At 43.4% G+C, this 25,015-nt stretch overlaps 1 long non-coding RNA gene across 2 annotated transcripts in view; it reads left to right on the forward strand.

The window, feature by feature from the left end:
- Positions 1–654: 654 nt before the first annotated feature.
- Positions 655–25,015, forward strand: part of LOC110740988 — a 65,474-nt gene continuing 41,113 nt past the window's right edge. For both annotated transcript variants that reach the window (XR_002516441.2, XR_004176723.1), the window contains exon 1: positions 655–3,010. This is a non-coding gene — a long non-coding RNA (uncharacterized LOC110740988). The remainder of the gene's footprint in view (positions 3,011–25,015) is intronic.

Below are 25,015 nucleotides of genomic sequence, written 5' to 3' on the forward strand. Positions count from 1 at the left end.
GGTGACAGCTGGGAGAATTTGACCCACTGCTTGAAAAGCGGTGGATTAAACTTGAGGAGAGGCTCCTACACCAGATATTCATGTCACCAAATTGAGAAGGAAGAAGGGCTGGGGTGGGCAGGGAGCCTGAGGCATCTGGGGCTTGTTCCCAGGACCTTCCTTTCCTTCTGATGGTGATTGTGCTTGTCTGTTTTGCCACTTTGTTCAGGACTTTCAAAGGATCTTGCATATAAATTTGGGTGCAATGTGGGTGATGCCCATGGTAGAGAAATCACTTTGCACATCTTTTGAAAATAGCATCCTTCCCTTTTTAAGCAGTGCTCTTGCCTGTTAAGATAAGTATGGAGCAAAGGAGGAATTACTGGTTCCCTCCCTCCCTCCTTCCCTCCCTCCCTCCCTTCCTTCCTTCCTTCCTTCCTTCCTTCCTTCCTTCCTTCCTCCCTCCCTCCCTTCCTCCCTCCCTCCCTCTCTTTCTCTCTTTCTCTTTCTTTCTCTCTCTCTCTTTCTTTCTTTCCCTTTCCTTTCTTTTCCTTTCTTTCTTCTTTCTTTTTCTTTTTCTCTCTCTCCTTCTCCCTTTTCTTCCCTTCCTTTTCCTTCCCTTTCCTTTCTTCTCTTTTTTCTTTTCTCTTTTGCTCTTTTCTTTTCTTTCTATAAGATAGTCTGTGTCCATGGCAGGCATGTCCTGGGAAGGCTGAAGTGATTGCGTTGGGTTAAAAATCTCAAGAGGGTGGAAAAGTTTTGTCTGATTTTTTATTTTCTTCTTGGTGGGCAGCAAGATGGGGAGGAAGCAGGAAGAGAGCTGGGAACTTGAGAGGACAACTTAGACTTTTCTCTGATAAACTGCAAGTAGGACATTCAAGGTCTCTCTTGTTAGAGACCAAAATTGGATAGATGCTCCTTGAACTTTTCTTCTTCTTCTTTTTTTTTTTTTCGTTAAACAAAAACTGCTACAAAGATACAAAGAACACCAGACTTGGAATAAGCCCTGGGGAGACTTTATGTCCAAGTTAGGATAATCAGAAAGCATTTAATTTGCTCAGTTCTGGAATAAAACCAAGGCTATATTCAGCAATATTCAAAACCAGTTAAGGTCAGCAACTGAGATGCCCAGTTGTATTTCAGTGTTTGCATCTATTTATGTTTTACATTGTACTCTAAATCATGTACTTTAATTTCAAAAAGCATAATTGTCATATGTACTTATTTTAAATCATGGTTTAAAATTTTGAAAAAGAATAAGGGATGGTAAAAGCATTTTCTAATCTTCATTATTTACTTCACTCTCAGAGGCCTTTAAAGCCAAAGTGTCTGTTAGTGAATTAGAATAAAACCACAGGATAATTACTTTCTGGGCTACCAACGCAACATGAGTTGCTTTCCATTGTGAGAATGCTGAGAAGTTGCCACAAAATTAAACCAATTAGGATAATAAGGGGAGAAGGAGAAGATTAAATTTATTTCCGTCTGATTTAACTTATTAATTTCTCAGGGGAGAAGGTTTTCCCTGCCATTGACCTTTATGTTTTAACCCATGAGCCCCTTCTGTTCTCAAGATGTACTAGGGATTAATTCATACCCTGTCTGCCTGCTGGGTCTTTTTGGTTGACTCAAAAGCCTCTGACCTTAGGAAGTAGGTTTGAAGAATTAGAATCGGTGAACAAGTTAGTCAGTCAACACATTTGTTTTGAGCCCCTACTATTTACCAGGCATATTCTATAGTCTAAGGATTCGGAGTGAACGAATCAGAGCTCCTGATCTCCCAAAGCTTATGTTTTAATGGGGGGAAAACAGATAATAAACACGTAAGCAGATAAGTCAATAAAATAATTCGTAAGTGCCACAAAGAGGATATTATATAATAGGGAAATGTAATAGAAAGTCACTTCCCAGCAGGCAGGACAGTAAGGGCAAATGCCTTGGGGTGGGGGATATATTTGTGTTTGAGAGAGACCAGCAGTCCTTCATGCCTAAGGGCTAAAGTGGGGCAGAATCTACAATAGTTCATCATGGCCTGTGTAGACATACTTCTTCTCTGCCTGGTAAACAGGAGAAGTTTACTGTTAAGAAAAATGTCAAGCAGGGATTTGTTGAATCTGCTGGCTGGTTGTGCTGTTGGTTCTGGCCAGACAGTAAAGAAATTGGTGACTTCTCCTTCCTAGCACCTTAGGGGATCTGGTTTTTTGGTTAGGTTTAGGCCTTTGTTTAACCATAATTACATTGTTAAGGGTGGTCACCTCTTCTTGGGGGATTCTTCCATTTCTAGATGCAGACAGTGGAATCCAGTCCAACGAGTACAGGATGAAGGAGATGTATAAAGAGGTATAGATGTATCACGGACCAACTTGGAGGACTAAAGAAAAAGAGTCTAGGCTAAGCTTCCGGGATGGCTCCCAAAACCACACTGCAGAATTGGGCCCCCACAGGAGCTGCTGCCTCTGCCATGATCAGGAAGCTGCCTGTTGAATCGGGAAGCCAGAGTGACAGTGGCTGCTCCATGTACCTGCCTGCACTCTGGTCAGCTCCAGTGAAATGGACATCCCACGTGGGTCCTCTCTTCCCTCATAGCTTGATTCCAAATCGGAGTCTTAGAAGGAATGTATCTGGTTAATAGGTCTCAGATCACATCCAAAAGTTTCACTGCTTGGGCATCTTAGCAATGTAGTTTTTCAGTTTCTAGCCTCTGCAGTAGAGGAAAGCCTGCTAGAACTGGAATGGGGTCTGGGCCAGGCAATCTACAGAACCGGCCACTTCAACTAAGCCAGGGTTTACACCACCTGCATTCTGACACTGGGGCTCATTCAGTGACTCCAGCAGTTTTTTGCATCTGTAGGCCAAGACTGGGACAGCTGTAAAACCACAACCAACTTTCTTTTTCAGATTCTGCATTCAGGATTGTGTGCCCCTACGCAAGATTTTATTTAGATCAGGCTGGTTTCACCGGACAGAGGTCATAGCTACTTGGAGAAGAAGTTAATCAAAAGAGATGCCGTTTAGACTCTGAACCTCAAGAGTGAGTAGACCATGGTTGTTTTTGCTAATTTTTACAGCTGCAGTGCTAACATAGAGCTTGACATACAGAAGGCATTCAATAAATATTTATTGAGTAAATAAATGAATGAATAAAAGAAGAATAGGGTGAGGGGCCCTTTGACATTAAATATAAGGTAAGTTCATTTGAGCCTGTGTTTGTTGAACCAATGCTAATAATGCTTGATGTGTGCCAGGCACTGTCCTAAGTGCTTCGCAAATATTAACTCATTTAATTTTCATAGTTTCTCTATGAGATATGTACTATCGTTTATTCCATTTAAAAACTGACATACAGAGAAGTCATGTTACTCACCCAAAGTTACACAGATACTTGGTAGAGTTAGGAGTCTACTGGCCTGGGTTGCCTCCAATATCTTCTGTTGTTACAGGACGTACCTATTATTGGTTTGGCACATGTGGAGGGGCCTGAGTGCGTGCATGTGATATTATGAAAGTAAATGGGTGCAACAATGTAGGTAGGGTGGGCTAGTGTTGATACATTGCAATCCACCCGTCCTTATTCCCTCTTTATACTGCCTCCCAGTTTCTTCCAGTCTCCCACAGGCTATGCCTGCTCATGTATCTTTTCCCTTGTCCCTTTCCCATTCCTGTGCTGGACTGGGTTTCAGTGCTATTTTTGCAGCCAAGGTAGGCCTCTCTGATGCCCTGCTGAGCCGCCAGGAGGCTGCGCCTGCAGAATGAATCCCAATACAGGGGTGGGGTTGGAAGCAGCATCCACAGTCCTCTTGGTTCAGTTCAGAGTTGGAGACGTCTGACTGCCCTGGCTGCTGTGGGTTCCCAGAGCTCTGTGGTTTCTTCTGGAAACACTGGGGAGACCACAACAGCAGCACCGAGCATCCCATCCCCACAGCCCACCGGGTCCAGTGGCCAACCTTCTCCTAGGCCAGTTTATTTTGGGTCATGGGAGTCAGAGATGAGTGCTGTCAAGGCTTTTCCGGTCCAGGAGAGCGTGGTCTTTGCAAATGCTCTGCAGAGCTGGCTCTTCTCACAGGAGTGGTGTGGATTATTTGCAAAAACAACAGAGACTGTGCTAGCATTCCCACAGATAACACAGGGCTGCAGAGGAAAACATCCTCTTTGCCAGCACAGGCAACAGAGTAGGAGGACGTAGGGGCAGAAAGAAAGGGTGTGCTGTTTCTTCAGAGTTCACCCCATCCATTCCCTGCCTCCAAATAATTCAGCTTACATAGTTCCTAAGCTTAAATGGACCTCTTGAGGTACCCTCCCTTTGTGAAAGCACCTGGCAGTGGGGCAGTCCTTCTGATATTTAACAGCTGGCCCTGCTGCTTCAGGACTACCCTTTCTGTTTTTCATGGATGTTCAGCCCAGTGTGCTTCAGATATAGAGGAAAAGTCAACCGTGCATGGATCTGCTGCCCCTGACAAAGGATTCCCACACTGGGAAGGGGTGCAGGCTTCCTGTGTGCAGGTTTGGAAGAGCCCCTGTGACTTGATAGCAGGCCCACTAGACTCAGGGCCCTTTGACTCCTGATCTTCCCCTCTTTGAGTCACAAAACTATATATCCTCCTCAGTCCTTTTAAAGCATATTTTTTTCCCCTTGGATTTTTTTCTTTCTTTGGTGTTTATGTGAACTGGTTGAACCCATCACGTGGTGAGTCCATGTTTATATTTGCAGAAGCACCGCCTGGGGAAGTTTTGTTTGTATAGAGGTCATCTCATCTCTTGGGCTTGGCTGCAGCCCCAGCTGGGGTTTCGGCAGCAGTAGCTGAACACACACCAGGGACTTCTTATTTCTCTCTCTGCCCTGGGTTCCAGGCTCCTAGTTCCAAAGGCTGGTGCTTCCTAGGGCAGGAAGAAGGGGCACACTCAGGAAAGAGCAAGATCATCTTCCTTCCACCCCATGCTCAACCCAACTTAGAGTTTTTTCAGGATATGACGGTCTCCTTTCTTACAACCCGACTGCTTTCCATGGTCTAAAAGCTAGATTTAGGTTGGTAGAGTAGAGGGTAGGATGTAGGGATGTGCTGTTCTGTTGCTACTCTCCCTTTTACAGTCAGTATTCTAGGATGGCTGAGACCACGAGCTTTGGAGTCAGACAGAATTGGGTTGAAATCATGTCTTTGCCAACTACTAGCTGTGTGACCTTGGACAATACCTCTAAAGCTCAGTTTCAACATCTTAAATGAGAAAATAGTATCTACACCTTTAGATGGTCAGCAGGATTAACTTAGGGCATGGGTATGAAATGTTTCTAATTATGATAATGATGATGGTGGTAATAAATGACAACACTAACTATGATAGCACTAAAAATGACAACTTCCCTCTATCCTTGTTTCCCTCCTCTATTAAAGCAGTGTTTCTCAACTTTTTAAAATTATCACTCCCCTAAGGAGCCTTGTAAGACATTGATTCCCATATCATTTCCCCTTCTCCCCTATATACTCTATGTCTGTTAATATAGTGTGACCCTTTAGAGACTATGAATCATCGTGATAGCTAAGATTTGTTTTTTAATCCCCCAAGATCCAATTTCCCAACAATATGGCCCCTCAGAGCTCATACTTGGAGAAGCTCTGCTATCTGGGGATCATGCAGGTTATTACTAAAGTCTTTTGGTTAGACGGAGTAACAAGTAAACCCCAGAGTAGCCCTTTGGTGGGGATGACTGTCTATAAAAGACAGCCCCAAATAAACCAAATCTTTGTCATACTATAATGGATACCCATTGACCATAAGGGTGGGGCGAGAGCTTTCTCCCATTGTGGTTCACACTGCACTCTTCTCACTCCCACTCCCATTTAACATTTGTCTTTGGGACAGCTATCACTGATAGGAGAATGAAAGGATCCATATTCACTCTTGATTATGGGACTGGAGGCCATTCTTCTACTGGTATTTCTGAGACTGAGTGAGGTCAACATACCAGTGCTGACCATAGCTGCGTGGATAGGTCTACATGAGGCAGTAAAGCATAGGAATGATTTAGGGAATACAGATGTTTTTGTATGGAAAGGAGAAGACGATTCCTGAAGGAAAGTGGTATTTAGGACACAGAGACTTGAAGAAGCAGGAGCTTCAGGGCGTGTGAATGATCTGAGCACAAGTGGGTCAACTTAGGGGTGACACAAGACTGCCTTGATAGCTATGGGTAGGTCAGGCCCCACACAGGGCCAGGGGAGCCTTCACACAGACTGTTATGTGAATGACGCTTCCCTGAGTTGTGCAATGTGGCAGCCCCGCACAGAAGATGTGTTCTTTGAGAAAGCCTAGGCCTTAGATGCCTTCCCTTGGGAGCTGAGAGAGAGTTTCTATTCACGGTTCACCAGAAGTTTGTCCAGACTAAATGATCATTCTTTTCAGTTTTCCCTCATTCCCCCCCCTTTTTTTTTTTGAGACGGAGTTTTGCTCTTGTTGCCCAAGCTGGAGTGCAATGGTGCGATCTCGGCTCACTGCAACCTCTGCCTCCCAGATTCAAACTATTCTCCTGCCTCAGCTTCCCGAGTAGCTGGGATTACAGGCATGTGCCACCTCTCCTGGCTAATTTTTTGTGTTTTTAGTAGAAATGGGGTTTCACCACGTTAGCCAGGCTGGTCTCGAACTCCTGAGCTCAGAAGATCTGCCTGTCTTGGGCTCCCAAAGTGCTGGGATTACAGGCGTGAGCCACGGTGCCTGGCCAGTTTTTCCTAATTCTTCAATGAAGAAATTTGCATATAACTGCAACTTGGTGTGTGAGTCTTGTGGTGGCCAAGGAAAAGGAGGGGGAGGTGTTGTCTCATCTCTGCTTCTCCTGAATTAAAGTAGAGAAGGGATAATGACCTCTTGGAACGAATATGGTTCCAAATACTTGGGGTGACCAGAGGGGAGCCCCCGAGTGAAACCTGTGGCAGAGTACCCTGAAAGGACATATGCAAGCAATAGCATTTGATCACGCCCTGCAAATACCTACTGAGGCCACACTCTCCTGAGGTGGGATGCAGAGTCTAGGAGAAACTCCATAGTTTCAGTCCTTTTTGCTGAGGGCTTGCGATATGCCAGGCAGGCTATTAAGGGTTTAGATTTACATTCTTGGCCTTCAACAAAGATGATGATGATCCCTATTACTGAGGGTCTAGATTAAAAAAAATTTTCCAGGCTGGATTGGCAATGTTATGTCCTGGTCCCTTCTGGTTCTGACATCCTATGTAATCTGCCTGACAGAATTTTCAGAGGTGCTCATTAGATTCTTCTTGGAAGAAAACTTTGCTCCTGAAGAAGAGAAACTCAATGTTAGAGGAAAAGGCAAAGAAAAGGAGGGTTGGGGCACAGAACACAAAAGTTTACATTTTATAGCTCTGTCTAAAGCTGAATCTTTCTTAGCTTTTCTTCCAATATTGCTGTAAGCTTTTCAACTTTCCCACTCTGAATGTTTTGAGGTCTTCACTCCTTTTCTATTTCTCAGCCATTCACCCTTCCTCTAAGACTTTCCCCAGAGTCCTCTGTGGTTGACGCCCTGCCCTGTGCATGCTTCTCTCCCTATTGCATGACCTCAGGCTGTACAATAGCATCAAGCATAGCCTTGATGAGAAATAATCCACACTCAAGGCGGGATGTGTGGGAGAGGGGAATATCCCAGTGAGGCTTAGCAGGGGCTTACATGTGGTAAGAATATGAACATGGAACAATGCAAAGAACCCTGGATCTGGATTCAGAATCCTGTGGCCACAGCTCTGGCTCTGGCCCTGACTTGCCATGTTACTTCTGGCAGGCCATCTGGGTGAACTGAAGCTGGGTGGCTTCACTTGCAAAATGGGATTTTCAAGATGACATTTTAGCTCCTTTTTCCAATTGTTGATATGTTATAGCTTTTCAAGAATTAATTGTAAGAATCATCAACTCTTTCTCCCCCCAGCATCCATGTCTCACTTTGTAATCTCATCTCCACTTAGGACTTGGAATCACATGTCTTTCCAAATTGGGGCCTTAGTTGTCCTGTGAGCTAGATGACATTGGTTTTCCACTTTAATTTTGTCCAGAGACTTTGTTATAATGATTCTATCCTTCTTCATCCCTTCCCCATCACCTGTTCATTCCTAGTTAGGAAGATACTCTTCTATGGACAGTTGGGTGGGGAGCCTGAGAACTCAGATGCTAGAAGCTGAAGCATTTAGGAAGGGCTCTGAAAAGAAGGTAGAGGACGGGCACCAGTTAGTAATGGCATCAGTTGATTCCTCAAACCTCCAATTATAATTGCCATGAAAAAGTTTTCCATTTTCCTCCCAGCACTTTAGGCAAATGACCTCAAAGAGAAGAACCTCTTTTCCTTCCAAATTATGACTATTAACTTTTGCCTTTCTGGTCCACTCTCATCTTTATTCTTTCCTAACTTCTGTGGGCCATGACAAAACTGTGCCAAAGCGATTGGTGGGTTGCTCCATGAAGACCCCATAGAGCTGGGTCTTTAGTCTTTTTAGACTAGCTGAGTGCAGCTGATGTCTCTGTGGGAGCTAGAGAGTGAGGAAGGGTGGATTCTTCTCCTTCTTCTTCTGAATGACTTCTTCCCTGCCCCATGGACCAGAGGAGGGGAGTTGAGTGGCAGAATGTGTTAACTCTCCACACTCAGGTTGGAAGCTTCTCTGCTCCACACAAACTTCTGCCCACACACAGGTCTTTACTTCTCCAAAGGTCATTCCCTCATTAATGCAATACCTGCCCATCTAAGAACCACCCCTTCCTTGTTTAGCCAACATACTTCTGCTTTAGATATTGTATTAAAGGCCCATCCTGGCATTGCTTTTTAGAGAATAGGAAGGTAGACACTAAGTACTGTCACAAACAAGATCATGGGATCTACCAGTACTTGTTAAAAGTTCCATTTTACAATGAACCCCCAATTCATTGTAAAGGAATATTTTTTAGGCTCTCCTCAATGCCACTAATGAGCATGCGCAGCCTGGAGAAAGTGCAGAAGAAGACTGTTTATGTTTAACTTGGGAGGCTGCTGTGGTTCTAGGAAATGGGAAAGTGTGTCAATTTGCTTTATAGAGGAAAGCAGAAATTGAAGAAAATGATCCATTAAGAATTATCAAATACTAAACCCTTTTGGTAAGATATTTGGTGCATCTCTTGGCATCTAGGAAGAACTGACCTCAATTCACCCCGGACAGAAAGATCTAAGGAACTCCTAATCCATGTTAGGGTACAATTATCTTTATAGTCAGCAAAATTTTCCTTACAGGTTCAGTTTTCATTGCTTTCTCTTATTTTATTTGTATCATAAAGCAACTGAAAAGATTGTGCCTCCCGTAGTGTATTTGGAAGTAGCCTTGGATGAGCTTCAATATGGTGACTTTGGTCTTTCCTTCTCTGCTGTGAATCATGTTGGATACCTTCAACAATCAATCATCCAAGGATTTGCAGATCATGGTGGATGGGAGGCAGGACTAGATTGCAGCTCTGGACAGAGCAGCATGTGGAGGCTTGTATTGTGAATTTTAGCATCAGATTGACTGCAAGAACAAACCAGCAATCCTGAGAGAACCCAATGACCCTCTGAAGGAAGCAGACTGCTCCCACAGGACCAGGAGACACCCCAAATACTCTGGGAGGTGTAAAGCCTTGGGCAAGTTTTCAAGCCCAATCTCGCCCTCTGCCTGGAAACAGACTCAGGGCTATTGTGGGGGGCACGGTGAGACTGAGACCAGCCCTTTGGTTTGCATGGGAGCTGGGTGAGGCCTGTGACTGCTGGCTTTCCCCCGCTTCCCTGACAACCTGCATGACTCAGCAGAGGCAACCCTAATCCTCCTAGGTACACAACTCCAGTGACCTGGGAATTTCACCCCCATCCCCCATAGCAGCCGCAGCAAGACCTGCCCAAGGACAGTCTGAGCTCAGACATGCCTGGCCCTGCCCCCACCTGATGGTCCTTCCCTACCCACCCTGGTAGTGGAAGACAAAGGGTGTATAATATTTGGAGTTCTAGGGCCCCATCTGCCACTGGTCCCTCTCTACGCTACTACAGCTGATGTTTTCTGGAAAGTGTCACCTCCTGGCAGGAGGCCAACTAGCACAAAAATGGAGCATTAAACCACCAAAGCTAAGGACCCTCACAGAGTCTATTGCACCCTCTTGCCACCTCCACTGGAACAGGTGCTGGTATCTACACAGCTGAGAGACTCATAGATGGTTCACATCACAGGACTCTGTGCAGACAACCCCCAGTACCAGCCCAGAGCCAGGTAGATTTGCTGGGTGGCCAGACTCACAAGAGAGACAATAATCACTGCAGTTTGGCTCACAGGAAGCCACATCCACAGGGAAAGGGGGAGAGTACATGAAGGGAACACCCTGTGAGACAAAAAAATCTGAACAACAGCCTTCAGCCCTAGACTTTCCTTCTGACAGAGCCTACCCAAAAGAGAAGGAACCAGAAAACCAACCCTGGTGATATGACAAAATAAAGCTCGTCAGCACCGCCCTCCCCCCCCCCCCCCCCCCCAAATCACACTAGTTCACCAGCAATGGATCTAAACCAATAAGAAATCCCTGATTTACCTGAAAAAGAATTCAGGTTAGTCATTAAGCTAATCAGGGAAGGACCAGAGAAAGGCAAAGTACAATGCAAGGAAATTCAAAAAATGATACAAGAAGTGAAGGGAGAAATAGTCAAAGAAGTAGATATAGCTTAAAGAAAAAACAAAAGCCTGTAATCCCAGCACTTTGGGAGGCCGAGACGGGCGGATCACGAGGTCAGGAGATCGAGACCATCCTGGCTAACACGGTGACTAACACGGTGAAACCCCGTCTCTACTAAAAAATAAGCAAAAACTAGCTGGCCAAGTGGCGGGCGCCTGTGGTCCCAGCTACTCGGGAGGCTGAGGCAGGAGAATGGCGTGAACCCGGAGGCAGAGCTTGGTGAGCTGAGATCCAGCCACCCACTCCAGCCTGGGCGCACAGAGCCAGACTAAATCCCCAAAAAAAAAAAAAAAAAAAAAAAAAAGAAAAAACAAAAAATCCAGGAAACTTGGGACACACTTTTAGAAATGTGAAATGCTCTGGAAAGTCTCAGCAATAGAATTGAACAAGTAGAAGAAAGAAATTCAGAGCTCGAAGACAAGTTCTCAAATTAACCCAGTCCAACAAAGACAAAGGAAAAAGAATAAGAAAAAATGAACAAAGCCTCCAAGAAGTCTGGGATTATGTTAAATGACCAAATCTAAGAATTATTGGTCTTCCTGAGGAAGAAGACAATTCTAAAAGCTTGGTAAACATATTTGGGGGAATAATAGAGGAAAACTTCCCCAGCCTTGCTAGAGACCTAGACGTGCAAGTACAAGAAGTACAAAGAACACCTGGGAAATTCATCACAAAGAGATCTTTGCCTAGGCACATTGTCATCAGGTTATCCAAAGTTAAGCTGAAGGAAAGAATCTCAAGAGCTGTGAGACAGAAGCACCAGGTAACCTATACAGGAAAACCTATCAGATTAACAGCAGATTTCTCAGGAGAAATCCTACAAGCTAAAAGGGATTGGGGCCCTATCTTCAGCCTCCTCAAATAAAACAATTATCAGCCAATAATTTTGTATCCAGTGAAACTAAGCATCATATACGAAGGAAAGATACAGTCATTTTCAGACAAACAAATGCTGAGAGAATTTGCCATTACCAAACCAGCACTATAAGAACTGTTACAAGGAGCTCCAAATCTTGAAACAAATCCTGGAAACACCTCAGAACAGATCCTCTTTAAAGCATAAATCACACAGGACCTATAAAACAAAAACACAAGTTAAAAAGCAAAAACATAAAACCAAAAAATAAAGTACACAGGCAACAAAGAGCATGGGGAATGCAATGGTACCTCACGTTTCAGTACTAACATTGAATGTAAATGACCTAAATGCTCCACTTAAAAGATACAGAACTGCAGAATGGATAAAAACTCTCCAACCAACTATCTGCTGCCTTCAGAAGACTCACCCAACACATCAGGACTCACATAAAGTAAAGGGGTGGAAAAAGGCATTTCATGCAAATGGACACTAAAAGCAAGCAGGAGTGGCTATGCTTACATCAGACAAAACAAACTTTAAAGCAACAGCAGTTAAAAGAGACAAAGAGGGACAGTATATAATGGTAAAAGGCCTAGTCCAATAGGGAAATATCATGATTGTAAACATATATGCATCTAACACTGGAGCTCCCAAATTTATAAAACAATTACTAATAGACCTAAGAAATGAGATAGACAGCAACACAATAATAGCGGGGGACTTCAATACTCCACTGACAGCACTAGACAGGTCATCAAGACAGAAAGTCAACAAAAAAACAATGGACTTAAAGTATACCTTAGAACAAATGGACTTAACAGATATATACAGAACATTTCATCTAACAACTGCAGAATACACATTCTATGCAACAGCGCGTGGAACTTTCTCAAAGATAGATCAGGTGATAGGCCATAAAACGAGCCTCAATAAATTTAAGAAAATTGAAATTATATCAAACACTCTCCCAGACCACAGTGGAATAAAACTGGAAACCAATTTCAAAAGGAACCTTCAAAACCACGCAAATACATGGAAATTAAATAACCTGCTCCTGAATTAGCATTGGGTCAAAAATGAAATCATGATGGAAATTAAAAAATTATTCGAGCTGAATGACAATAATCACACAACCTATCAAAACATCTAAGATACAGCTAAGGCAGTTCTAAAAGGAAAGTTCACAACCCTAAATGTCTACATTGAAAAGTCTGAAAGAGCACAGACAATCTAAGGTCACACCTCATGGAACTAGAGAAACAATAACAAACCAAACCCAAACCCAGCAGAAGAAAGGAAATAACCAAGATCAGAACAGAACTAAATGAAATTGAAACAAAAAAAATTTAAAAAGATAAATGAAACAAAAAGCTGGTTATTTGAAAAGGTAAATAAAATTGATAGACCATTCAAGATTAAGCAAGTAAAGAAGAGAGAAAATCCAAATAACCTCACTAAGAAATGAAACAGGAGATATTACAACTGACACCACTGAAATAAAAAAGATCATTTGGGCTACTATGAATAGTAGCTACTACTACTTTACGCACATAAACTAGAAAACCTAGAAGAGATGGATAAATTTATGCAAAATACAACCCTCCTAGCTTAAATCAGGAAGAATTAGATAGCCTGAACAGACCAATAACAAGCAGTGAGATTGAAACAGTAACTAAAAACTTTCCAACAACAGCAAAAAAATTCCAGGACCAGATGTATTCACAGCAGACTTCTATCAGATATTCAAAGAAGAATTGGTACCAATCCTTTTGACACCATTCCACAAGATAGAGAAAGAAGGAACCCTCCCTAATTCATTCTATGAAACCAACATCACCCTAATACCAAAACCAGGAAAGGACATAACCAAAAAAAAATCTACAGACTGATATCCTTAATGAACATAGATACTAAAATCCTTAACAACACACTAGCTAACAGAATCCAGCAACACATCAAAAAGATAATCCACCATGATCAAGTGGTTTCATACCAGGGATGCAGGGATGTTTTAACATGTGCAAGTCAATAAATGTGATACACCACATAAACAGAATTAAAAACAAAAATCACATGATCATCTCAATAGATGCAGAAAAAGCATTCAACAAAATCCAGCATTGCTTTATGATTAAAACCCTCAGCAAAATTGGCATACAAGGGAAATATCTTAATGTAATAAAAGTCATCTATGACAGACCCACAGCCAACAAAATACTGAACGGGGAAAAGTTGAAAGCATTCTCTCTGAGAATAAGACAAGAATGCCCACTCTCACCATTCCTCTTCAATATAGTACTAGAACTCCTAGCCAGAGCAATCAGACAAGAGAAAAAAATAAAGGGCATCCAAATCTGTAAAGAGGAATTCAGACTGTCACTGTTTGGTGGCAATATGATCATTTACCTTGAAAACCCTAAGGACTCCTCCAGACTCCTAGAACTGATAAAAGAATTCAGCAAAGTTTCTGGATACGAGATTAATGTACATAAATCAGTACCTCTTCTCTACAACAATAGTGACCAAGTGGAGAATCAAATCAAGAACTCAACCCCTTTTACAATAGCTACAAAAAAAAAAAAAAAAAAAAAAAAAAAAAAAAAAAAAAAAAAACAAAAAACAACAACTTAGGAATATACCTAACTAAGGAGTAGAAAGACCTCTACAAGGAAAACTATAAAACACTGCTGAAAGAAATCATAGACTGCATGAACAAATGGAAACACACCTCATGCTCATGGATGGGTAGAATCGATATTGTGAAAATGACCATACTACCAAAAGCAATCTACAAACTCAACATAATCCCCATAAAAATACCACCACCATTCTTCAAGACTTAGAAAAAACAATTCTAAAGTTCATATGGAACCAAAAAAGAGCCTACATAGCCAAAGCAAGACTAAGCAAAAAGGACAAATTTGGAGGCATCACACTACCTGATTTCAAACCCTACTATAAGGTCATAGTGACCAAAACAGCGTGGTACTTGTATAAAAATAGACACATAGACCAATGGAACAGAATAGAGAACCCAGAAATAAACCCAAATGCCTACAGCCAACTGATCTTCAATAAAGCAAACAAAAACATAAAGTGGGGAAAGGACACCATTTTTAACAAATGGTGCTGGGATAATTGGCTAGATATGTGTAGGAGAATGAAACTGGATCCTCATCTCTCAACTTATACAAAAGTCAACTCAAGATCGATTAAGGACTTAAACCTAAGACCTGAAACTATAAAACTTCTAGAAGATAACTTTGGAAAAACCCTTCTAGACGTCGGCTTAGACAAGAATTTTATGACCAAGAACCCAAAAGCAAATGCAATAAAAACAAAGGTAAATAGCTGGGACTTAATTAAACTTAAGAGCTTTTGCATGGCAAAAGGAACAGTCAGCAGAGTAAACAGACAACCCACAGGGTGAGAGAAAACCTTCACAATCTATACATCTGACAAAGGACTAATATCTAGAATCTACAATGAACTCAAATCAGTAAGAAAAAAACAAACGATTTCATCAAAAAGTGGGCTAAGGACATGAATAAACAATTCTCAAAAGAAGATAAACAAATGACCAACAAATATATGAAAAAATGCTCAACAACACTTATGATCAGGGAAATGCAAATCAAAACCACAAAGCGATACCACCTTACTCCTGCAAGTATGGCCATAATCAAAAAATCAAAAAACGGTAGATGTTTGTGTGGATGCGGTGATCAGGAAACACATCTACACTGCTGGTGGGAATGTAAACTAGTATAGCCACTGTGGAAAACAGTGTGCAGATTCCTTAAAGTACTGAAAGTAGAACTACCATTTGATCCAGCAATCCCACTACTTGGTATCTACCCAGAGGAAAAGAAGTCGTTATTAGAAAAAGATACTTGCACACACATGTTTACAGCAGCACAATTCACAATTACAAAATTGTGGAACCAACCCAAATGCCCATCAAACAATGAGTGGATAAAGAAGCTGTGGTATATATATATATGATAGAATACTACTCATCCATGAAAAGGAATGAATTAACAGCATTTACAGTGACCTGGATGAGATTGGAGACTATTATTCTAAGTAAAGTAACACAGGAATGGAAAACCAAACATCATATGTTCTCACTGATATGTGGGAACTAAGCTACGAGGATGCAATGGCTAGGAATGATACAATGGACTCTGGGGACTTGGGGGGAAGAAGCGGGGGTGCGGGTGAGGGATAAAAGACAACAAGTATGGTGCAGTGTATACTGCTTCGGTGATGGGTGAGCCAAAATCTCACAAATCACCACTAAAGAACTTACTCATGTAACCAAATACTACCTGTATCCCAATAACTTATGGAAAAATAAAATAATAAAAATTTAAAAAGAGAAACAAAAACAATCAATCCTCCAGTTGGGTTTCATCGTATAAGAAAGCTAGATGGATAAAAATGTGTGGAACATGGAAAAATGCTTGTGATATAGTGTTAAGAAAAAGAAGACATCACAGGACCCAGGAAAGTTTGAACTGCATGATAATGAGTATACATATTTTAAAAGAAACATAAGAGGAAAAAAACTGGAAGAAATATACCCAAATTCTGTCCATGATGAAATTGTGGGCATGTTTCTTTCTTCATCAGTTTTCCACAAGTTTCCAATTGTCTCTGTCTTGCAGAGTGTTTCTGTTGGAAGTCAGTTCAGTTGTATCAGTTTCCATGGTCATTGTCCGTCTTCTTGATTTAAGAAAACTGGGTGGGAACCATGCATTTTTCTGAACAGAAGATCTGTGGAAGATTTTCTGACTCAGTACCTATTTCCCTTGCCTCTGATTTTCCCCTAAGCAACCCATATACACATGTACACGTGTCCACACTTATACACTCACTCCCTTCTCCTCCACACTGCATGCATAGGAAGGCAGAGGAGCATCTCTGGGAGAAGCATCTGTGCAATGACACTGCTTAAGGCCAGACAGCCGGTCTCAACCCCTCTCCAGCCACTTGAGATGGTGGGAACTCAGTGGTGGCTGAGTCTAATATGGGAGAATTGCAGAATCCACTGGTGAATTGCTCCTTTGTTTTCCTAATCTTCTAATCCAGGGGAACAGAGAAAGGAGCTTTCCCGGGACTTCGGGTCCAGCCTTCTGTCTTTGACCCCACCCTGGGCTGGGATGAGGGAGGGCAGGTGGGAAGACACCAGGGAAAGTATGGTGTGAAAATTATGAAAACCTTTAGCCATGGCCACCTATCACCTTTCTCAAGGACTTGGATTTACATTGATCTCCTGTTAGGACCCCTGCCTTTCCTGGTTCTGAGCCATAGCACCCTCTCAGAAGTCTGTGTGGGACTCCCATCCCACTTCACCTACCTTTTCTCCTACAACAGTGCCATGGCTGAGAGCCAGAGAGCGGGAGTGGGTCTTTCATATTTAGGTTTAAATAGGAAATTCTCCAAACTTATTAGCCAATCACCATTCCAATAATCCATTTATCTCTTGGCCTGTAGATGTATAAATGCTTGATTTCCTGTATTTATCTGATTAGAGTCCATGCAAGGAGGCCAGATTCATTGTCTGGTTTTCTATGCAAACCTTTCAGCTTTGCTCAGGTCTATGGCCATTGACAACTGCTTCCTTATGTTTGGCAGTGACTTTTGTTGTGTGGTCAGTTCAATGATATCAACAGCTACTGTTTATGGAATGCTTGTTATACATCCGACACTGTGCTAAGACACTGTGTGTTAACTCATTCAGTCCTCAACTCTATGAAGGGAGTTCTGTTATTAACTCCACTTTGCAGCTGAAACAGCTGAGGCACACAGCTAAGGAACTTGCCCAAGATCCCCAAGCTGGGAAGGAGCAGAGCCTACTTTTGAAAACAAGCAGTGTGGTTCCAGAGTTCACTTTTACCCCTATGCTATTGGGTAGGGGTAAAGGTGGCAAGGGAGCATGGATAACTCAGGGGGACACATCCTTGCCACCTGGAAAGCCATCATCTGAATATGGTAGGGAGGAAAGGGGCTGGCTATGAGCGTAGGAAAGCGCCACCTTACAGAGGCCACATCTTTAATCTTTCAGTTGCCACCATGATGTCAGACACACAATGAGCACAACCATTTTAACTAAATGAATGAATGAATTATTGAGCTGTTAAATATCTACCTGAATCAGGAATGGTGCTTAATATTCCTATAGGGGCAGAAGCAGACCGGTCTTATTTACTCAGCACAAAAGGAACCCTCCTTGGATAATGCTGAGCATGGAGGTCATGTCCTGCTTGCTGTTTTTGCATTTTCTTCTTTGGATCCATCCACTCCCTTCCCTAACATATATCATCATTCCTTATGTTTGTTCTCTCAGATATTTGCCTGGTGCTTTATTTGTGCTCCCTGTATGATTCCCCCTTCCTTCTTGACCTAGAGAAGTCGGCTTTTCCCAAGCTGTTCTCTGGAACTGTGAACTGATACCTCTCAGCTGATTGGGGGAACTCCAGGACACTAGGACCAAGGCTGGGGTCTCATCACACCTGTGTGGTTTTTGGCAAGTTGCTTCCCCTCTCTGAACGCAAAGAGAAAGCTGTTGCATGCTGAAATTATGGGATAGGGGTGCAGAAATACTCCCCAAATCTGGGTTTTGAGAAAGTTCTCTAGCAGCCCAGTCTTGGGTTGAGGGCTGGACTGCACTAGAATCTGGAAGGTTGTGTTGGTGAGAGGACTTGGTGGGTAGTATAGGGGCCTTAGAGCCTGGACAGATGGCTTCAGAAATGGCTTCTTAATGCATGCAGGTTTCTTTTTGTCTTATGCTAGTTTGAGCCAAGCTAGAAGAGCTTGTCATGGGGACCAAGGCTGCCAGCAAAGCAGCTCCTTCCCCATTCAAGCTGGTCTGAAAGCAAACATATTGCCTTTGGAGGCACACCTAGTTCTGCCAGCTCTCAGATCCAAATGCTGGCATTGGCTGTTTAATGGTTCTGGCATGGGCAGGCAGGGCACCCTGGGTGTTGACATTCAAATATTCAGGGCACAATGTGTGGGTGGGCAGAGGGATGTCTGCTTGTAGGTTTAGGGTGTTCTTTGCCCCAGGGGACTGTCAATCTCTCCCTAATGCATTGACTTATGTGTAGGAGGGAGGTGGTAGCGAGAGGAGATTGCAGAGAAAGAAAAAGAGAAAGAAAGAGAGTGGCAATGGAAAGCAGGCTGCCTGGAGACAACGCCAGCTCGTGTTTCAGGGGGCCACCTGGGAAGGAACTTGGCCAGATCTCAGCTGGGTGGCCCAGGCTGCCCATCCAGTATGGCGGCCATGCAGGCTCCTCTCACACTTGGCAAGCATGCAGGGCAGGAGGGAGCCTTAACTCCTTTCCTTTTTGGAGCTGCCCTCAGCTGCACCAGTTTGTCCTTGTAGACAGAAATCACCCTGCTCTGCCCTGAAGACTCTCCAAGGCACACTCTGAGTCACACGTTTCTCTGACTCTCCTCCTTGCTTTCAGGGGCTAGGCTCAGCTTTCTCCACCTCCCTTCAACCTTTGTCCAGCTCATTCTTAGGACTCTAGTCTGTGGCCTGCCCTCAAGGTGTGTAGCCTCAAATGGATGAATGGACATCAAATCTTCTAAGCATGCCTGTGGACCCTCTCCTGGTTCTTGCTAAGATAATAAAACTGCTGCAGTCTTGCCATTTGCCCTAAATATTGCTTTACAATTAACAATCTAGGGAGTGCTGTTTAGGTTTGTGTGGTTTAAACAATCAGCAACCAAACCTCAATGGCTTAACACAATAGATGTTGATTTCTTGCTCACATCTCCAGGGTGGAGGGGTACACTGTTGGAGGTGGGGACCCTCGGGCAGGGGCAGAGGGTAGGGGACTCTACTTCATGAAAACACCAGCCATCTAGCTCAGTGTCCTCCATTGGAGCCTTGCATTCACAGGGCAGCAGGGGTTGGGGAGGACAGGCCATGGGTGCCTGTACAGAAAGTTTCCATGGCCTGGTCAATAGGCGGTGTTCATCACTCTCGCCCACATGGCCACACCTCACATACCAGGAGGGAAATGTAGTGCCTGGGGGTAAAGGATGATGGCTTGGTGAGCCTCTTGTGGTCTCTGCCACAAAACATAATCTCTGGCGTCACCAAGACTTGAGCTGAAATCCCAGTCCACCACTGAGTTGTGTGTGCTCAGAACTCTGGAGAAGCAACTGGCCACTGGTGTTAATGGCACACATGTAGGTAGGTACTGAGGAAAGTGTTCCCATAGAGGTCGGTCTGACTCCAGAGCTGTGGGATTTGAGACTTGTTACTTACTCTCTGGGTCGCCAGGTTTTCAACTGGAGAATAAGGCATCACACTCGCCAGAGTGGTTGTATAGATAAAATGAGGATGGACTTGAGCCCTTCAAAGAGGGCCCAGCACCAACCTGATCTGTCACGATTGTTCCTATCATCTTGGTCATGATGCAATCCTGTCATGGGAGCTGGGGACAAAAATTGAAGCTGAGTAGAAATGATCCCCTGCCTTCCAGGGTCTCATGGTCTTTCAGGGGCAACAGCATGTCAACAGTAATTCTAGTATAACGGCATTCCTCCAGGAGGGGGACGGCTGTGTCACAGAGAGGACGAGCAGCTCGACTTGGTGATTCAAGGGAACTGGTGGTCTCTGAGACGGAGCTTGATGAGCAGGGAGGATTTCGAGAGTGGAAGAGGTGGAAGAAAATGTGGGAGACATTGAGGCTGGGGCTGAGGAGGTGGTAAAGACAATAAGCACCAAGACACAAAGGCAGGGAATGCTGAGCAGGCCCGGTGTGGCCCTGGGGTAGAGCACAGTGCATGCACCTGGGTTGGGGCTGGGACACAGCAGAGGATGAGGGATGGATCCACTGGAGCCAGATCAGGAAAACAAAACAAAATGAAACTTGACTCTGGCCTGTAGACAGTAATTGGGCCTCCTTGGCAGACTCTGGCCTTGCCTGGTGCCTGCCCTGAGACCAGCCTCAGCATGTTGTCACTTTAAAAACCCACAAATCACGCTCCTAAAGCAGGGGGAGCTGCCGGAAGAGGGCATAGCATATCCCACATAACAAGACTTTCTAAATGTCCTCTTTCACCATCTCTGCTCTACCTCTGGCTGCTACCATATTCTTTTTGTCTCTTTCCATAATTCTGTCCTTTTCGTTTTCATTTCCCGATCCCTAGACAGGGATACCTCCACTCACTCAGGACTCCTGGGCCCTTCCCCTGGGTCAGTCTTTCTTTTGCATAGAGCATCTCTGTACTTCTCTCCCTTCTCGTCTTGCATATTCCTGCTTCATTTCCTTTCTTTACCTTTTCCCTAGTGGGACATTAATTGTTTTTTTTTTTTTCCTCCTGTTAAACATAGATTAATTGGGCTCCAACTTCATGGAAGACACAGTGTGCTGGTCATTGGGGCTCACACGGGCATGGGATAGTTTTATTATACCTTTCCTTACACACTTGAATACAGACGCGGCCAGTGACTTGCTCTGGCCAATGGAATGTGAGTGGAAGTGATGGTTGTCATTTCCTGTCTGAAGCTTTAAGAGATGGTGTGGGATTCACTGCACTCTTCCCCTTTTGCCCTCTGTCACTGACACTGACGATGATTGACCCCAACAGCCTGGATCCTGGAGGGAGAAGAGGTGCATGGCAGCAGGTCTGCAATGCACACGTGATATAAAACAAACCTGTGTTGTTTTAAGCCTCTTAGATTTGGGGGTTGTTATAAAGCATACTTTGCCTGTCCATTCTGACTGATACACCTGGGAACTGGGGCTTGGTAGGATTCATCACAGACAGAAGTTGTCCATCCTCCGAGGGTAAAAGCCCAGATTGCTTTGTACCAGGGGATGCTTTCTGTTGAGAAAGATGGCTGTGGGGGTGACAGTGAGAAGCTGCTCTGGCACCCCAACAGAGGAGGCTCCCTTATGTGTGCTCTGGATAATGTTGGGAGATCCTGTCCAAAAAAATGTGGTGGCAGAGGCAGCTGACAATGGGCTGTCTCCCAAAGACCTCAACCTGGAGGCCTTTGCTTTTTTTCTTTGTTTATTTCCTGCATTCCTGCACCGTCTGCACAATCTCACTTCAGCTGTTTAACTGTGCCAAGCGATTTTACTAGGGTGTGATGCCATCTCCGAACAAACTTTATGTAGGTAGATGATTTGTTCGTTTAAATCTTATGTGCTTTTTGGAGGCTGGGGAGAAGATGGAAATGGGGAACAGTGAGAAAAGGGAACAGAGAAAGAAACCAAAGGACAAAGAGGAGCATGTTTTCAGCAACTGGTGATCACACAGGATGGTGTACAATGGAGACAAGAGTCTGGGAGTGTTATCAGCTCGAACTTCAGTGCTCCAGATCTCTTCACAAAGCAGATGCAGTTTGAATCCACCTCATTTTCGCATTCAGTTATTCATTTAAATTAATACCTATTGAGGGTGGCAGGCACTGTGCTCAATGCTGTGAATTCAAAGATAATTAAGACATGGTTGCAGGTTTCCAGGGACTTCCAGACACATATATATGGGAATCCTTAATTAAAACACAGTGTGATTAAGATTATTGGTGTCTACAGACGTGCGGGCACAAAGTGGTTAAACAGTAAAGCTCTTGAGTTGCTGTGGGTGCTGAGGAATGAACGAATTGATCCTTTCTTGTCAAGTCTCCCGGTAGGAACTTCCCTTTCCCGCCAAAAAGAATTTGAAATGATCCTCCCAGGCAGAGAGAACACTGGGAGTCTGAGATCCTAATGCCCAGATTAGAGAGAAAGCTGCTGGGCTGTACAAACAGACCCAAGCTCCTTGCACAGCTTGTTAGTAAGGGAAGGTTTTTGTTGGGTTTTAAGAACAGTTTTAAAAACAAACTCAACAATTCAGAGATTCGGTAACTGAGAACTGGCAATGCAGAATAAGACGTGGCATGCACAGGTGAGGACTGGAGGAACTGTGAGTGCCAGCTGGAGGAGAGAAGGCCATGCCTGAACAACCCACTCCCTAAGGTGAAGGCTCTTTACTGCTTCAGAGGGAGGGAAACTGACAGCTGATCTGAGGACACTCCCTAGCCTGGTGGTTGCCTTGAATAGGATAAAGTGGGCTTTTTAGTAAAATGTATGTAGAACTCATCTGGGCTCTGCCTTTCTCATCAAATCCTTTCACTATCTTCAAAACATTCAGAATTAAAGAGCCCGCAGGGTAAGCTTATTGTTACCAGACCGTGACAATCTTGCTTGACAATCAGGCAAGATTCTGGCTATTAGAGTCAGCAACACCAAGCGAAGAGCCCTGTGCCAGGTTTATCTTTGTCAAGCTGTTTTGGTCTGAGAGGGCCTAGTTTACCCAGAAATGGGGTGTATAGTTAGCGGTAGGTCTAAGGAAGGAGTGGTCTATTTCGGGGGGCTGGCAGCTCCATCTCCTCCTTGGTGAGGAGGTCAGGGAAAGTCTCCCCAAGATGGTAAGCCTTGAGTTGTATTTTCTGGATGAACAAGGATGTTTCAGGCAGAGAAAACTACTTTGGAAAGTACACAGAGGAGCTAAGTAGCCTGGTAAAGTCAGGGAGCGGTGAGTAGGTGAGATGGACTAAACCACCGTGTGGCAAGTCACAGGCTTATTTTACCACTTGTTTGTTTGTTTGTTTGTTTCTTTTTCTTTCTCCTCTCTCTTTTCTTTCTTTTCTTTTCTTTTCTTTTCTTTCTTTCTTTTCTTTTCTTTTCTTTTCTTTTCTTTTTCTTTCTTCTTTTCTTTTCTTTCTTCTTTTGATAATCCACCTGCTGCCTGGCTGAAAATTTATTGGTTCACCGTAACCTCCCACTCCTGATTCTCCTGCCCCCAGCCTCCCGCTGACTACGCATGTGCCATCGCCCGGCTAATTCTTTGTATTTTGTGATGGTTTCCACCATGCTGGCTGGCTGTTAAACCTCTGATCCTTGTGGATCCACCAGGCCTCGGCCCTCCTCCCAAAGTGCTGGGATTACAGGTGTGAGCCACTGCGCCTGGCCTTTTTTACCATTTCAAGATAACATGCAATCTAATAAAATAATCATGCTTTGGCAATCCCAGGCTGATTTTCTCTGGAGCTGCCAACTTGATTTTCATCAAAGTCATAGGGTGTCTATTTGAAATATTCTAAATATAGGCCTCGGGTTTAGGGTGAAACTACCTTAGAATTGGCTGCTTGCTGATTCCCTTCCAACCCAGATGCAATTCCTGCCCACCATCTCTTTAGCAAGACTTTCTTCCTGGGGCCTTTGGTTTTTGGAACAACCAGGATGCTGTTTACAAATGACAAGATCATGTGATTCTTAGCAGTGTTCCCGCCCCTTTCTTAATAGAACCTAAACTAAATGGTACATCTTATTATTTTAGATTGAATGAATAAATGCCTTTTACATTCAATGAACTATCATTTAGTTGGTTGATGTACTTACTGTTCCAAACCTACCAAAGCAACTACCATCTTCAGGCTGTCATATAAATTTCTGTAAGGAGTTTTGGTTTGTTTCTATCTTTGCTCCTGTCAAAGTCATCAGCCTAAATGAATAGCCATTAGCTACTTGTCACACAGTCATAAAATTAGCATTCTGAAGATTCACTTTACGTTTCATATCCTTTTTCTCTGTGGTGAGCTATAAGTTAGGATTCAATATGCAATACTCTTTAAAAAGATTGCTTGAAGTAGTGAAAAATTAAGAATAGATGACTAGCCCACAATAAAGGATAGGTTTAATAAATCATGATGCATCCATATAATAGAATGCCATCTGCCGTGAAAAATTATGTTGAAAAAGATCTACATAAATAACAAGAGAAAATTGTTAAAGAAAACCAGATCATCCCTAGAAGCATGAAATGGGTAATTTTAGAAAACAATTTAAGAGGACACACCCAACATACAGTCATTAGGACAGTAAAAACAGATTTTATTCTGGAACCATTGCAATAGGGGGAGAGAGACCTCAGTTGAGAACTGGGTTCAACTCGGAATACAGCATGGACCAGTTGGGGCGTTTATGGCCCAGGTGCAGCGTGGGAGTCAGTGGATGGAAAATTGCTAAGAGGAAACATCAAGGATAAGGGAGGGGGTTCTGGCTAAACAGACTTGATGGAATTATTGCTGAAGGCAGACCAGGGTGGTCAGACACCAAGGAGGGAGGATGAGGTATTTGATATCAAGGTTGGAGGAGTTGTTCTAAACCCACTTTGCAAGATTCTTGCTACAGCTGGGCAATACAGGCCTGACAAAGATGGACGTCAAGGTTGAGACCTCAAGGCCTTAGAATATCCTTACTAAAGTTTGATCAAGCTTTTTTGTCAAAGTGTTCATGTCTTATTAATACATCCAAAAAGCAGGTTAGATACAGTTAGATACAGTATGATCCTGTTTATGTTAAAATATTTATATACAAATAACAGAGAGAATATGGGCAAGTTTTGTTTTCTTTGTGCCTTTTCTCTATTTTTCAACTTTCTGCAGTGAACTTATAT

The sequence above is a fragment of the Papio anubis genome, chromosome 10 (genome assembly GCF_008728515.1).
Source record: "Papio anubis isolate 15944 chromosome 10, Panubis1.0, whole genome shotgun sequence".
Lineage (NCBI taxonomy): Eukaryota > Metazoa > Chordata > Mammalia > Primates > Cercopithecidae > Papio > Papio anubis.